Genomic DNA, 14782 nt, shown 5'->3' on the forward strand with positions numbered 1-14782 from the left:
ATAGAAAGATAAGTAGATACTTTAGCAGCAGTAGTAACATCAGTCAGCTAATTTTCTGATAGGGAAATCAAACTCCCAATCCAAGGATAAAGTCACTGACAGTTCATCGATTTAGTTAGCCAACAACGTTCCCTACAGGATTTGAATTGGCAGGGCATGGACCTCTGTTTCACCTCCCCCTCTTCTTTCTTGTATTGAAGGTATCGTCTCATTGGTAAATCAATGTTGATACACTCTACAATTGTAGAGACCAAATAAAATGATATCGTCATTGCTTGCTTATGACCTAAAAGGCCAAGGAGCTTTTGGCTGTAAAGCCCATCATTACATTTAAAGTACAAAAAAAGATAATTACATGGCAATCTAGGAGCCTATACAAACTTTTTGAACCATATCTGCTGTAAAAGGTACAAGTATGTGTTTAGTTTGTATATGATCCAACAATGTCTCTTTGGGTTAATATGATTGTGGCCGATTTCACACAGATCTTATACTTTTGAACAAGCTACTTTGGTACAACACAATACTGGATGTTTTGTATATATGTAGTGTATGGGGAGAAACTATACTGATTAAGCTTCCTGAATGCCTACATGCTTGTTCTGCTAAAAACATCCACAATTTTTCTCTGTATTTCTCTGTTCATTTGGAACTGAACAATTAATTGTCAGAAGCCAGTGTAAGCCAGTCCATTTCCTCAATATATTTGTGAGAGTCAGCCAAGGCAACCCATTTTCAGTTAATATTTCATTTAAGTTGATGACCCATTTCTTGCTGTAACCCATTAACATAATGCAATCAATGGATAGAAGCCTCTGTGTTACCTAGCAGTAGAGCTTAATTCTTAAAAACTAAATTAGACAAAGTATAACAGTAAATGAAATACTGAGGATCAGTCGCAGGATTTCTCCTGTATGTGTCATGTAATCCCATTTCTTCAATTGTTCCCATTTTTCTGTGCCGTTTACACAAAAGCAACAACAAAAAACAATTAAAAAAAAATATGGTGTCTGACAAAACACTCAGCAGCTTAAAGTTTTCCATATTCTCAGAGGCATCAGTTGATATTTCTCTTAATTACCTTTGCCTGGTACAGAGTCAGAGCTAAATTAAGGGGCCAATTCATTTCCTGTCCAGCCTTTCAAACTTTCAAACTTTCAAACGTGTGATGGATGACAAGCAAGTGTATATCAAAGAAGCTAGAAAGAGGCTGAAAAGGTGCTGCCGATGGAAATAAATTAGGCAGACAGAGGAAGTCAAGTCTGGAAATGGACCGAGTTGGAGGTTATTTGTGTCCTGATGAAATCTATGTTGTCATTACTTTATGTTAACTCCATACCAGCGTAAGAAAAAGTACAGTTAAATGAATGTTCAGAACATTTAGCATATAAAACAAAACATTTAGATTCCGGTGGGGATTACTATAACGACTATAAAAAGGATTAGTTTTGGTGTGCGTGCGTGCGAGCCCCACAGTGTACGTAATGCCAAAATGAATGACTAACCGTGCAAACAATGTGTACCAACACATATTCATTAACACACAAATTCAGACAAGGACAGATATATATTTACTCTGGTTAACCTTCTGTATACCTCCCTTCCCTACTATCACTGTCTCTCTGTCTCTTATGTCTGCCTGTCTCCCTCTCCTATCCTCTCTAATTCCCAGCACTTTTCCCGTTGGCATGCTGTAAGAGGATAAGGCCATTCCCTGGGAGAAAAAATAAGAGGATGAATATGTGTTTGTAGGTCTGTTGTGTGTCAGCCAAAGCCTACGTGTGTGTGTACATGCGCACATGCATTTTTTGCATGTTGCACATGTTGGTAAGCCAACTGAATACAGGTGTGTTTATGTGTATAGTTCTGTATGTGTGAGTGTCAAAGTGTGTTTGTGTGTCTACATTATGTTGGCTGACCGTGTGTGTGAGGTCTGCCCTACATACAGAAAACCTCTTAATTCCCTGCAAAGAGACTCTGAGTTGGAATACCATTAGAAATGCCTGTGTATTCTTCTTTTGTTTTTGAATCACCCTCCCTAAGCACAGCGCTCATTAATCAGCCTGTCTCTTTCAGTATTCATGGATAGATAGAGAGATAGAGAGATAGATAGATAAAAAAATGTTGATGCACTCAAAATAATGACTAGTATGGAACCAGAAAGGAACTTCTTTATTCCTTAAATATGCTGTTTCAACCAGAAATACTGTACATTAAACCACGTAAGCACCACCATTGAAATGTCACTTCTGAGGAATGGTAAAGCTGTGGCTTTACCACACCCTCCATACCACAATGAAAAACTACACCAGTGTGACCACTCAATGTTCCTCCATAAAAACATGGTGTTTAAAATACATGATTTGAATTTAAAATGAGTTATATTTTGCACAAATGTAACGTAAACGTATGACTCTAGCTGTGTAATTAATGAGTGGGAAGACAGGAGATAAATTAATAAGAGTAAAAAAAAAAAGGAACCTAAAAAATAAAAACTATAAAAAATAACCTACACCCAATTGTACCACTGGCACACAGCCAATGCAGCATTAGATTCACCACAAGTTTGTGGTGCTGTGTGATGTAATGCTATTTCAGTGGCTTCAATATCCCATTAAAAATAATTCACAGCTAAAATCCTGTCAGGCACTGACCTAGAGGGAATGGATACAATAACAGCAAACATTATACAAGAGCAGCAAAACCTCTCTGAAAGTGTCATTAAAAAGTAAATATTTTAACTTTCACAAAGACAGAGTTCATCACTATTGCATGGGATTGGAAAATACCGTATATAATAGCAGGTGCTACTGTCGTGTTAATTCCTGGTCCAACCATATGTACACATAAAAAAACGCTATACCAATGCTACACCATCACACAAACAAATCTTTTCTTGTTTTAGTTTTTTTCTCATTTGTATTCTATTCCTGTATCTAGTGAATACATCAGTACTGTACCTCAAATTAAAGAATTATTTACCCCAGTGTTTTTAAGCCACTCTGCAGGGTCTTATCCTGATGGCCTAAAGATGAAAGATGAAAGAAGCTGTCTAGTGTAAAGATGCCTGCACTCAAAGCCAGTCTAGCAACAGGACAGCTGTTGTCCTGGATATCTCTAATAAACATTCATGAGCAGACAAGTTAAAACACAGAGACCATAAAGGAAACAATGCTTTTCGTGATTTCCATTCTGGTTGAGGGAAAGAATACGCAGGAAGAGAGAGAAGTAAAGTGTAAACAATAGAGGAGCAGCCGAAGAAAGAGAAGGAGACAGAGACAGATACTGACGGAGAGACTGAGAAAGAGACGGAAAAGCCTGCGAGTTGAATAAAGAATTCTTTGATATTAGATAGTTTCAGTTCAGCAGCCTTTTGATCGGCTGTCTTAAAAGGACTTCACCCAAGCTGACAACGGAAAAAGAAAGTCAAGGTAGATTTTCATTGGGGTTTAAAATGTGAAGACATAAACCTGCAGGTTTATTTGATATGTGGTTGACACTTTTGACACCAAGTAAGAAAGAGATCCAAGGAACTTTGCCTCATGAATTCCTTCCTTTGTCAAATTCTGAGAACTATGGCTTTATGTTGTACAACAGAAGAATGTCAATAACAATGACAAAAACAAGAATCTCTAGATGAGCCGCAGCAGAGCCGTTAGATGAAGTTGCGGGAAAAAATAAATAAAATCGATACACTTGAATATCGCGATATTTTATTTTGTAATACTGTATCGATTTTCAAAAAGGCAATATTGATTTTTTTTTTGTAATTACATTGTTTTTTTTTACTTTCAAAAATATTCCTATAAGACACGTTCACGTTTATGTTGTGTTTAAACACCCTACCGCTAGATGGCTATGCTGAGACACACCACTAGTGTCCATGCCTGACAGTGCCTAGCAGTGCCTGACTTTTTGCTAGAAGCAAACAATGGCAGAACTTTGGCCTACTTTAGCATATAAAATTTGCTCACTAAGAACCTGTGAACCACAATACCAAACTGGCAGAAATATATTGCAATATATTGAATCGTGACTCATGTATCGTGATACGTATTGTATTGCCAGATTCTTGCCAATACACAGCCCTAATGGGAACCAAGCAATCGACCCTTTCTGAACAGGCTGCAATAGGAACACAAATAACTAAAAATCAGGCCTTGGAAAAGGGCCATACTCAACAGTATTTCTGTGGTTCACTCCATTTAGATTTATTATTTAAAAAATTTAAATAATATCACTGTGTATCTAATATTTCTTCAACAAACACCATTTCCCATAAGCCCTATAGTCCATCATAAATATTACAGCTCAACAGACAAATTAGGCCCGAGTCAAGGCATCGCAGCTAGTTTACACGTCTGTAATAACAACAGGACAAGGGACAGCAAATACTGGACAGCAAAGATAATACAGTCACTCTAGAAAAACGTGATTATGCAATCGCATAATTCAATGCATAATCAGCCAAAGTCCGCATATTTATGCGGGGGCCACATTTTTTCAAATAAGCTGTACTTTCATCGCATAAATTGCCGATTTCCACGCAAAATGTGCGGGGCTTGCATGATTTCATAATCCCCACATTTTGTTGCAAAAGAGTCACATGTTGCAAATGTTGCGTTTACGTCACACAAGAGCAGCCATTTTCCACTGTTGCCATGGGAATGTTATGAAGTGACGTAATTATGCGACGTGAACATCATCGAAAAGCAGGGTGTTGGGGGAAATCACTTTTTTTCCTCTTTTTTTATCAAAATGCAGTTTTTGCAAGTTCACGCAACTTTTGCAAGTGCCCGCAATTTTTGCAAGTTCCTGCAATTTCATTGCAGAAAATTGCATAAATATCCCGCATATTCCATCGCATTTTTTAAGAAAACGTGCCGCATAATCAAGGATTTTTGCCCGCAACAATTACAAAAACCCGCTTTCTATACACTAACAAACTCATATGAGAGATTGTATTGAGTTACAGAAGCTAGTTAAATAGAGGCCATCCCAGATATGATATCAGGAATTTGGATGACTATTAATAATAACTTTATTTACAGACTCAAGGTCCAAATATAAAAGTACACACAACATACCACAGACAGAAGGGTACACCCAAACACAAAAAACATACAGACACACTGTCCATCACATAGTACACAGAGGGAACATACATAACATACATACCTACATACATACATACATACACACACAGACACAAAGATAGTTATACACAATACTTAAAACAATGCAAATGCGTATGCCAGTGTTTCCAGAGTTTGGAAGTAAATCTGGTATCACTAAGTGCAGGGTTAGTTAAGGCAGTTAAAATTGTATTCTTTGACTCTGTTAATCGGCACCTAAATTTGTACATAAAATTCCTCAGCACAGCATGGAAGGTGGGAACATTACTCGTCACAAACAAATGACTAGCACTGGTCCATCTTGGATACTTCAACAAAATTCTAAATGCATCATTGTATGCTACCTTTATCTTATTTATCTTTGCTTTACTATAGCTGCACCATAGGTGAGCTGTATAAAGTGGTGTACAGTATGCTCTAAAAAGAGACATTTTAACTTCTTCAGTACACATATGAAATTTACGTGCCAACATATTTGCCTGTCCATATAATTTACAACACTGGCGCTGTAGGTCATCATCATCACAAAAATCATCCCTAATAATGTGGCCCAAATATTTTGTTTTAGTAACTACATTTAGCTCTTGCCCTGTCAAATAAAAAGACGGAAAGCATAGCCATCAGTATTTTGTGCAAAATCAGACCAGTCATCTTTTTTTGGAAAAGTAAGTGCACACACAAATTCACATACACATGTACTTATACACATGAAAAACAAATCTTATCTCCTGTCTCCATCCATCATTCCTTCATACATATTCCCTTATGTTTAATTAACAGCAGTCTTTTATTGCAAAGCTATGAAAAGAATTCATTATCCATAATTTCACCAATTAAATGACACGAAGCAGCTCTTGTTTTAATCAAGGGTAAGTTAACATGATACCAGCAATCATTACACAGCTCCAGACTCAATACCTCACAGACTGGAACAGACCTTGTTTGTGTGTGCATGTACAGTATGTGTGCGTATCAGCACTTCTGTATGTTAATGTGTGCCTGTGTAAATGTGTTTGCACACATCCAAAACCCAGCATCGATGCATAAATTATACTCCTACTATCAGCAAGTTGCTTTGCACACACACACACACACACACACACACACACACACACACACACACACACACACACACACACACACACACACACACACACACACACACACACACACAAACTGCTAATCTCTCTTCTCTTCAATCATCTTCTCCCTTCCTTGCCTTTCTGCATCTTTCCATCCCCCTCCTCGCTCGGTTTGTACAATCCACTGAAGATCAATTTTAAGGCAGCTTTGAGACATCTCCGATATTTTGCCACAAGATGCCATTTAACCTCTCTTTTAAATTTCTCTCAAATTTAAAACCACAAGGAAGTGTAGTGGGAAACTCCAGGGGTCTGACCTCTGCTAAACGATCAGTTTAGGGTCTGAGATCGCATATATCACATTCTGACAAAAACGCATGCGTGAGAGATGAGATAAAATCACAAATGAGAGAAAAAGAAAAGGGTAAAGGAACAGGCTGATAAGGAAGGGACAACAATATTAATGATGAGGGAGAGTCTGACAAAGATGAGAGAAATGTGATAAAACAAGAGAGGCATGGAAGGTGAGAGGGCAGTGGGGTCGTAGAATTTGAGCACAGAAATGTTCAGGCTCTGATCTGAATTTCACTGAAATGGCCATTGGCATTATAAATAAGCGCCTCTTCTAACAGTGCTGAATGTAGTTATTGTTACTCTCCTTATGACAACTCCTGATGTTAGAAAAAACTGCTATACAGTACACATTTCCTGACAGTAACACATACATAGTATTAATATAGTTGCACCCACGCATGCACATAGCCATGCATGCGCATGCGCCACATATCACCCCAGCTGCTAGTCTGGATTCATCCAAATATGGCAGGGGATATTTCCATGGCAACAGCAGGCAGAAGGGCTGCAGACTTGTGCTGGGTGATCTCCAGAGATAGTCTGCTTTTTGACTTTTGATTCAAACTAATTTCCTTTAATTCATTCAACAGTATGGTCCATATCTTCAGCAGAGTACAACTATCTGCCTCTTGTGAAATCACAGGGAATACAGCAGTGGTTACATATTGGCTGCCATGGAAATGCAACTACACTGCTTGAACTGTAAGACTGCAAACTTATATAGATTGGTTTTAACCTATGACGTAGTTATATCATTTGTATTTGTACTTTTAAACAATGTTTTTGCGGTTTTTAATCAACTTGGGTCACATTGAGGACATGCACAGCACAGAGAGTATTTCCCTGAAATCTGTTGCTGCAAAACAGCTGCAAATGAGAAAATACAGCCATTTATAAATGGCACTGATGGAGTGGACACAGTAACAGGTAAAAGGCAGACAGTGCTTGGGAGGGAAACATATTTCAAAGTGAAATGACGGACCATAAAATACAGAGATGTTGTTGCTGTGAAGTCAACCCTATGATAAGTCTTAGCTATTATCACTGGCTGCCCTGCATGGTCTGGATGGAAATTTATTGCGAGGAGAGGTGCTTCAGTGATTTTTTGGGTGAGCATGTGTGTAAATACCATCTTAAACTCCTGCTGCCTGCTTTACCCAATAAACCATACATCTATACATTCACTCCACAAACTAACACATAATGTAGATGGTCTGGCACAGTACACACACACACACACACACACACACACACACACACACACACACACACACACACACACACACACACACACACCTTTCTGTAATATGTCATTTAGAGGATTAAGGATTTGTCAAGCTTTTTTAGACAAACTAATCAAACAGCATTTTCCCATATTTGCTACAGGGCCGTGTCAAAGACGCATTATCAAAGGAAATGTGTGTTCAACACAATTATGTATTTCGGAGGGAGGGGGGGTCTGTAGCCTGCTGGCACCATGAGGAATTATAGGACAGAAGATATCAATACAAATCAAAGTGTGTGTGTGTGTGTGTGTGTGTGTGTGTGTGTGTGTGTGTGTGTGTGTGTGTGTGTGTGTGTGTGTGTGTGTGTGTCTGTGTGTTAATGTGGGTTTTTAGGATCATTTCTAGAAGAACATCAAAAATCTAAAACCAGAAACAGTGAAACTGAACCTGCTGAAGCTTTTTAAAATTGACAACATGTTAAGAACAATTTAATGTAAATGTCCAGCAATTTACATTATGCTAATGTTAATTACGATAATGTTATTATCCCTATTATCAAAATTACAGCTCCTACCGGCCTCCGCTCCTGCTCCCAGACATCCCTCCCTCAACTCCCATATTCCCGGACTACAGTACCTCCTCCTTGGCTTCCCCGGCCCCGGTTTCCCCGCGCTCCCCTAGCTCCCTCGCCATCCTATTCCCCACTAGCTCCCTCGCTATCCTATTCCCCACTAGCTCCCTCGCCATCCTATCACCAGCTAGCTCCCTCGCCATCCTATTCCCCACTAGCTCCCTCGCCATCCTAGAAGCCCTCATTCTTACCCTTGGCGTCCGCCTCCCCACTCCTCCCCCTTTTCTGTTTTTCCCTAATAAACCGGTTTGTGCTGAGCCTAGCGTTTGGGTCCGTTCTGTCTCCCTCACAACAGATCTTTTGTCATGTAGGAGGAGCGTAACCTTGAACTGGCACAGAATTAGATTTAGAAGAAAGAGTTTAAGGAAGGAAAGAAGTTACTACCAAAATCTACAATAATTATACTTATCTTTACACTTATCAGGAGCATGGTACTAAAGCTGTGTCAAAGAGGTCCCATTCAGACCAATAGTAGAAGTGGATTGTGGTTTGTAGTGCCTAATTTTAAAAAGGGGTACAGTATAACTGTTTCCGAGTTCACTATGGCTACGTTCACACTGCAAGTCTTAATGCTTAATTTGGATTTTTTGCACATTACCTTTTAAAATGTGGCCTATATCAGATTCCAGTGTGAACTGTTTGCGGTTGCATGTGCAAAAGAACAGTAACAATGACATCACACGCAGCACGCTAGTTTGGGAGGTTATGGAGGAAGTAAGCATTTTTGCTTTTATTTCAAAATGTTTGTGTAACGGCAGCCGTAACATTAATGAGCAGGTGCTGAGGAAGAGAAGAATGAAGAGAAGAGAGCCAAATTGGCTATTTTGGCCTTCTGCAGGGTTATGGCTGCAAATTCACTACAGAAGTCAGGACCACTACGGGCCTTCACTGCTTCGCCCTGCCCAGGCATAATTCACCATCTTTCGGGTCCTATCGCACGCGCTCAAACTCCACCTCCCCAACGGTGCGGGCGAGATGGGCCAGGATCCCACCTCAGCCGGCGGGCACCGGCCCTCACTTTCATTGCGTCACAGGGCGATACTCTGACTCGCGCACACGTTTTAGACTCCTTGGTCCGTGTTTCAAGACGGGTCGGGTGGGTTGCCGACATCGCCAACGCGGTTGGGGCGCACTGAGGACAGTCAGCCCCAGTTGACAGCTGCACCGGGAGCAGGGGGCCCCCGCCCCTCCCCACGGGGAGCCACATTGAAAAAAATAAAATCACACCTGGGTCTGATTCACGACCACATATGGAAGTTAGGGCTTTGACTTTTGCCCAGAAATTATATTCGAAGTTTGTTTGTTTGTTAATATTAATATTCAAATATATTCAAATATTTAATAATAATATTTTGACCATTAAATGCCTTCAGTAAGACCTATATTGATATCAAACTTAAGTTGTAGATGTTCTGTCCACCAGAAGATAGTGAATCAGTCAGTTTTCAGAAGAAAAACACACTGCCACGACTATTAAAAGTCAGACCCAGGATTAAACAAACAGTATGCTTTCAATAGGAAGTTTGGAGCTTTCACAGTAGCCTACGTAAGTGGTCTGATGTTCATACTTGTGCGCTAGTGTGTGCGTCAAGCCGGTGTGTGTGTGTGTGTGTGTGTGTGTGTGTGTGTGTGTGTGTCTGTGTAGAGTGAGAGAGTTACGGTGATTACGGGTAGCTTCAGAGTGAGTAGCGAAAAGTTAACCCTCTCCTTGATTTCACGTTTATGGAGAAGGAGAACCAGGAAATGAGTCGGGGGAAATGCAAGCTACGGCCGAGCGACGTGCGTCGCCGCAACGTGTGGTTACATTTTGAAATGCGTGAAAAAGCCTTGGAATTTGAATTGAAAACAACGTTTACAAGCACACACATTTACAAAAAATAATGCCCATAACAGGTTCAAATATTAAGGGCTGCCAAATATTCGTTTGAATATCATTATTTTTTTAAATATTCAAATTATATTTGAATAACAAAATTCGGAGTCAAAGCCCTAATGGAAGTGCCCTGAATCTGATTTGAAAATCGTATTTGGGCCACTTTTGCCTGCAGTCTGGGTGGAGGATGTATCAAGCTCAAAGAAATGTACTAACCAACTGAGTATTCATCACACAGTGACTTGACCAATTCAAAAAAAGATACAAGATCCATATCAAGACACATCACATCCAGGCAATGTTAGAGGCGGTACTACAGACAGACAGGATTCGGTGAGAAATCAAACCAAGCACACTGCCCATCTCTAATGCAAATCTGCAAATGCAATCTGAAGATCTTGTAGTAGTCTATTTTATTAATGACTATATTTATCTAAATAATCGTCTGTGTGCCCTTGTGGTAATATAATTATGTTGGTGTTCTGCCCAACTGAGCTAATCAGAAGTTCCTTCCACAGACCTCCATTGAGCAGGGCAGCCACCCATGACCATCTCCAATTTACAACTACAGTCCGTTATGATACTGACGCTAACGACGGCTGATATTCAATTAACCGATCTAATCAAGACAGACTGGCCATAGACAGAGGACTACAAGATATACTGCAAAAAAATGTCAATTTTAACAAGCCATTAGGGTCTACATTCAGCATTAGAAAACAATTTTCTTCGCACATGTGGAAAGCCAAATGGTGTAATCGCTTGATCACTTAGATCAAGAAAAGTGGCCATTCAGTTTTAAATTAGGAGGACTGTTCAACTGGTATCAAGTAGAGGTGTTGAAATTAATCAAATAATCGATGCATCGGGATACGGACATGGACGATGCTGCATCGATGCAGTGGCCCACCATAATCGTTTATAACGCAATGACGGCACTCGTCAATTTTCCGGCCGCGGCATAACATTCAAATGAAAAATAACCTTCTCAGTAGCCTAGCTAACACGTTTCTCACACACACACACACACACACACACACACACACACACACACACACACACACACACACACACACACACACACACACACACACACACACACACACACACACACACACACACACACACACACACACACACACACACACACACACACACACAAAACGGCTGAACGGAGACACGGAGAGAGTGGAGAGGATCGCAAACCGAGAAGAGGAAAGAAAACACTGAGAAACACCGAAAGACACTAGTTAGCTTGGAAAAGATCTAAGTGGAATAACGAAGCTGAAGAGGTGTAGCTACACTACGGCACTTTTCCTGTCTAACAGCAGTGGTTGAGAACAAACGTTGTGCTAGTGTGGCTAAAGTTGGAGCTAACTGACTAGCTAAAGTTGGAGCTAATTGACTAGCTAAAGTTGGAGCTAACTGACTAGCTAAAGTTGGAGCTAATTGACTAGATAAAGTTGGAGCTAACTAACTAGCTAAAGTTGGAGCTAATTGACTAGCTAAAGTTGGAGCTAACGGCAGAGAGTTGCTGGTTCGGAGGACGCTGATTTCGGACCGGAGAGGACGACAGCGTGTTTCCCTGATGAAGAGGACTTTGCCGTAGCTGGTGACTGGTTTTCGTTTTCGTGTTTGAGCTGTGTTTCTTGGACTAACAGCTAACTGTAAGTTCTTCTGTGGGTTTGCTTCACTGAAGATAACGTCCTGCTGGCTGCTGCACGTCCACATGAGCCCGCAACCTTTTTCCTTTCTCTTCTCTGCGTGTGTGGGTGTGTGTGGGTGGGTAGGTGTGTGTTAACACAATGGTTTAATAGGGTTTGAGTAAGTTTTACATTGAAACTGCTGTAAGGAGTAATCATTTTGTGTAGCTGGAGTGTTTTAAGTGGAAACTGATAGAGAAACGGGTAAAGGGGTAGTTGTGTGTAATATAATTTGAAGAAATATTACAGTTAGCATATTTGAAGGGTGTGATTTGTGATTTGTGTTGTTTTTTATACATTTAAGTTATTGTTCAGTAAACAGTACCTTTCTTGTTAAAGAACTGTCTGGGGTCAGTTATTCCAATACAGCACAATAGATTTGCTGGCTAAAAGTAGGGTGGTATATGACTAATCCAAACTAGGTAAACCTTCGTGGTAGCTACCTTAAAGAAATGAACCCAAACACTTCATCATTCCAGTCTAAAGTTACGTATTGCAGCTTGGGCATTGCACTTGACAATGCAAGTTTGTCAAGTAAAATATTCTATATGGCTTTAATAGAAAAAAATATTTTAAAGCATCGTGATGCATCGAGATATCGAATCGAAGACCTGATAATCGTAATCGAAAGATCAGTGAAGATTCACACCTCTAGTAGCAAGATGAGGTTGTATAATTTAAGGAAACTGCTGGAATCCATTGATTAATTTAATTTATTTGTTAACATGGAATAAACTGCAAATTGCTGTGCCAAATTTCAGAGCCAATGTGGTGTATCATAATTGGTTTCTTTTGTATCTATTATTCACATGTATGTGTCCAATTCCCTGTGACTCCAAGCAGTTGTCACTGCTAATTTTACTGGGGAGGAGTTAAAGGGAACCTATTATGCTTTTCCATATTTTCTGTCAAATCTATATGCTAAAATGTCAGATTTTCAGTACAACCTCAGATTTCCCAATGTTCTGAATGCTCCGCTTTAAAAAAATGTTCTATTCTTGGCTCGGTGTCATGTAACACAGGTTTCTATGATTGGTCCAGGTAGCTTACTGCAGTTTTTAGGCTACTGCTGTGTTTACATAGGACTAGCTACATGCTAAATCAGGGAAAGTTGTAATCTTGGCTGCCATTGTTGTTAATTTCTCCACCAATTTTGGGTCATGTTACCGCTGCAACATATCTGGTTGGGTAGTATTTGGTTCAGAAGCTTTAATCTGTGATTTTTGATGGTAGAATGTGCTGCTTTTTCCTTTACAATCCACTATTAACTTCAAGTAACTGCATGCTAACACCAGGGAAACATGCAATCTTGGCTGCTAAGGTTGTTAATTTCTCCCCAACGAAACTTATCTGGTTGGATAGTTTTTGGTTTAGAAGCCTTTATTGGTGATTTTTCATGGTACAAAGTCCTGCTTTGTTGCAGTCAGTATCTGGCTCGAAGTGCAACAACAGCGGAGATTCCAGAGACTCGCAAACATGCAGAAGCGCGCTGGCCAATCGGAGCAGACTGGGCTTTTTCGGGATGGGGGCTTAAAGAGACAGGTGCTCCAACAGAGGGTGAATATAGGTACAGTACCCATGGGCTGTATTAGAAAAATAAAGTGTTTTTGAACATTAAAGCATGCAAACATGTTCTAGTAGAATCACAAAATACAAGTATGAATCTGAAAACAGTATAAAATAGGTCTCCTTTAAGCCTTGGTTATACTCACACGTAACACCGTGGCGCAAGCTTCAGCAGATGGTGTGTGAGCTATGAGCATGTACAGAGGTTTATGCTCAACACATTGTTCGTTGCAGTATTCTTTGAAACGCCAGGGAGCGAACAAACAAACTAAACTGTGAATATGAGAGAGCATTGTTGTGGGCTTCTCGTCAGTTTCGTAGCTTTGAGCCACCATTCAAAACAGATCAAACCCTCTGTATTGTAAATAGTCACAACTTAAAAACAACTTAACCCATGACAGGTTATCAAAGCTATGACTTTGATTCCATGATGACAGGAAACATATCTTGGTTTTATGATCTTTCTCTCTTTCCTTCCACTTTCATCTATAATATAATAGCAAGACAAACCCATATAAAGCTTGTATAAATGTTTAGTATGGTTTAATACTTTACCTCACTCTCAGCGGGATGACAACAATGATGATGTAGTAGATGGAAGATGATGAGTAGGATGAGCGTGATGATAATGAGCATCATGGTGGCGATGACAACAAAAATTATGCTGGCTACGATTTAGTTACACAGCGCAGATCACTGCGGGAAAAGTAGAATTACAGTAGGATTACATTTGTGGCATTTTAATGGTAATTACATACATATAATCTATTCAAAGTCTATTTTGTTCTCTGCATATTGGCTAGGATAGGTGCTAAAATCACACACACACACACACACACACACACACACACACACACACACACACACACACACACACACACACACACACACACACACACACACACACACACACACACACACACACACACACACACACACAGATGGTTATTTTTGCAAGTGAATTGTAGGAGGAATTTATCTAAGTGAGAACAAAGCTTACAGTAATGTGAAAACCACCTCCAAAAAATTAAAACAGCATGTGTGTCCGTGTGTGTTTTTGTGAATGTATAAAGGGTAATGATGACTGTTGATATACAGCTTGGATGTACAGTCGATTTTGGTATTTAACAACATTCAGTATGCTTCTATATGTTTCTTATACAAAGACTACTGCTCCACCATTTTACAAAGGCATGGCAACAATCTACAGTT

The 14782-nt window shown here is 39.8% G+C and overlaps 1 protein-coding gene across 2 annotated transcripts in view; it reads right to left on the reverse strand.

Moving 5' to 3' along the window:
- The window catches only part of LOC114551675 (metabotropic glutamate receptor 5), a 62990-nt gene extending 48758 nt beyond the window's left edge, over positions 1 to 14232 (reverse strand). For both annotated transcript variants that reach the window (XR_003691981.1, XM_028572654.1), the window contains exon 1: positions 14126 to 14232. The gene's annotated coding sequence lies outside the window, so the exon portion shown is untranslated. The remainder of the gene's footprint in view (positions 1 to 14125) is intronic.
- Between the last annotated feature and the right edge of the window lie 550 nt (positions 14233 to 14782).

This window comes from Perca flavescens, chromosome 3 (assembly GCF_004354835.1).
Source record: "Perca flavescens isolate YP-PL-M2 chromosome 3, PFLA_1.0, whole genome shotgun sequence".
NCBI lineage: Eukaryota > Metazoa > Chordata > Actinopteri > Perciformes > Percidae > Perca > Perca flavescens.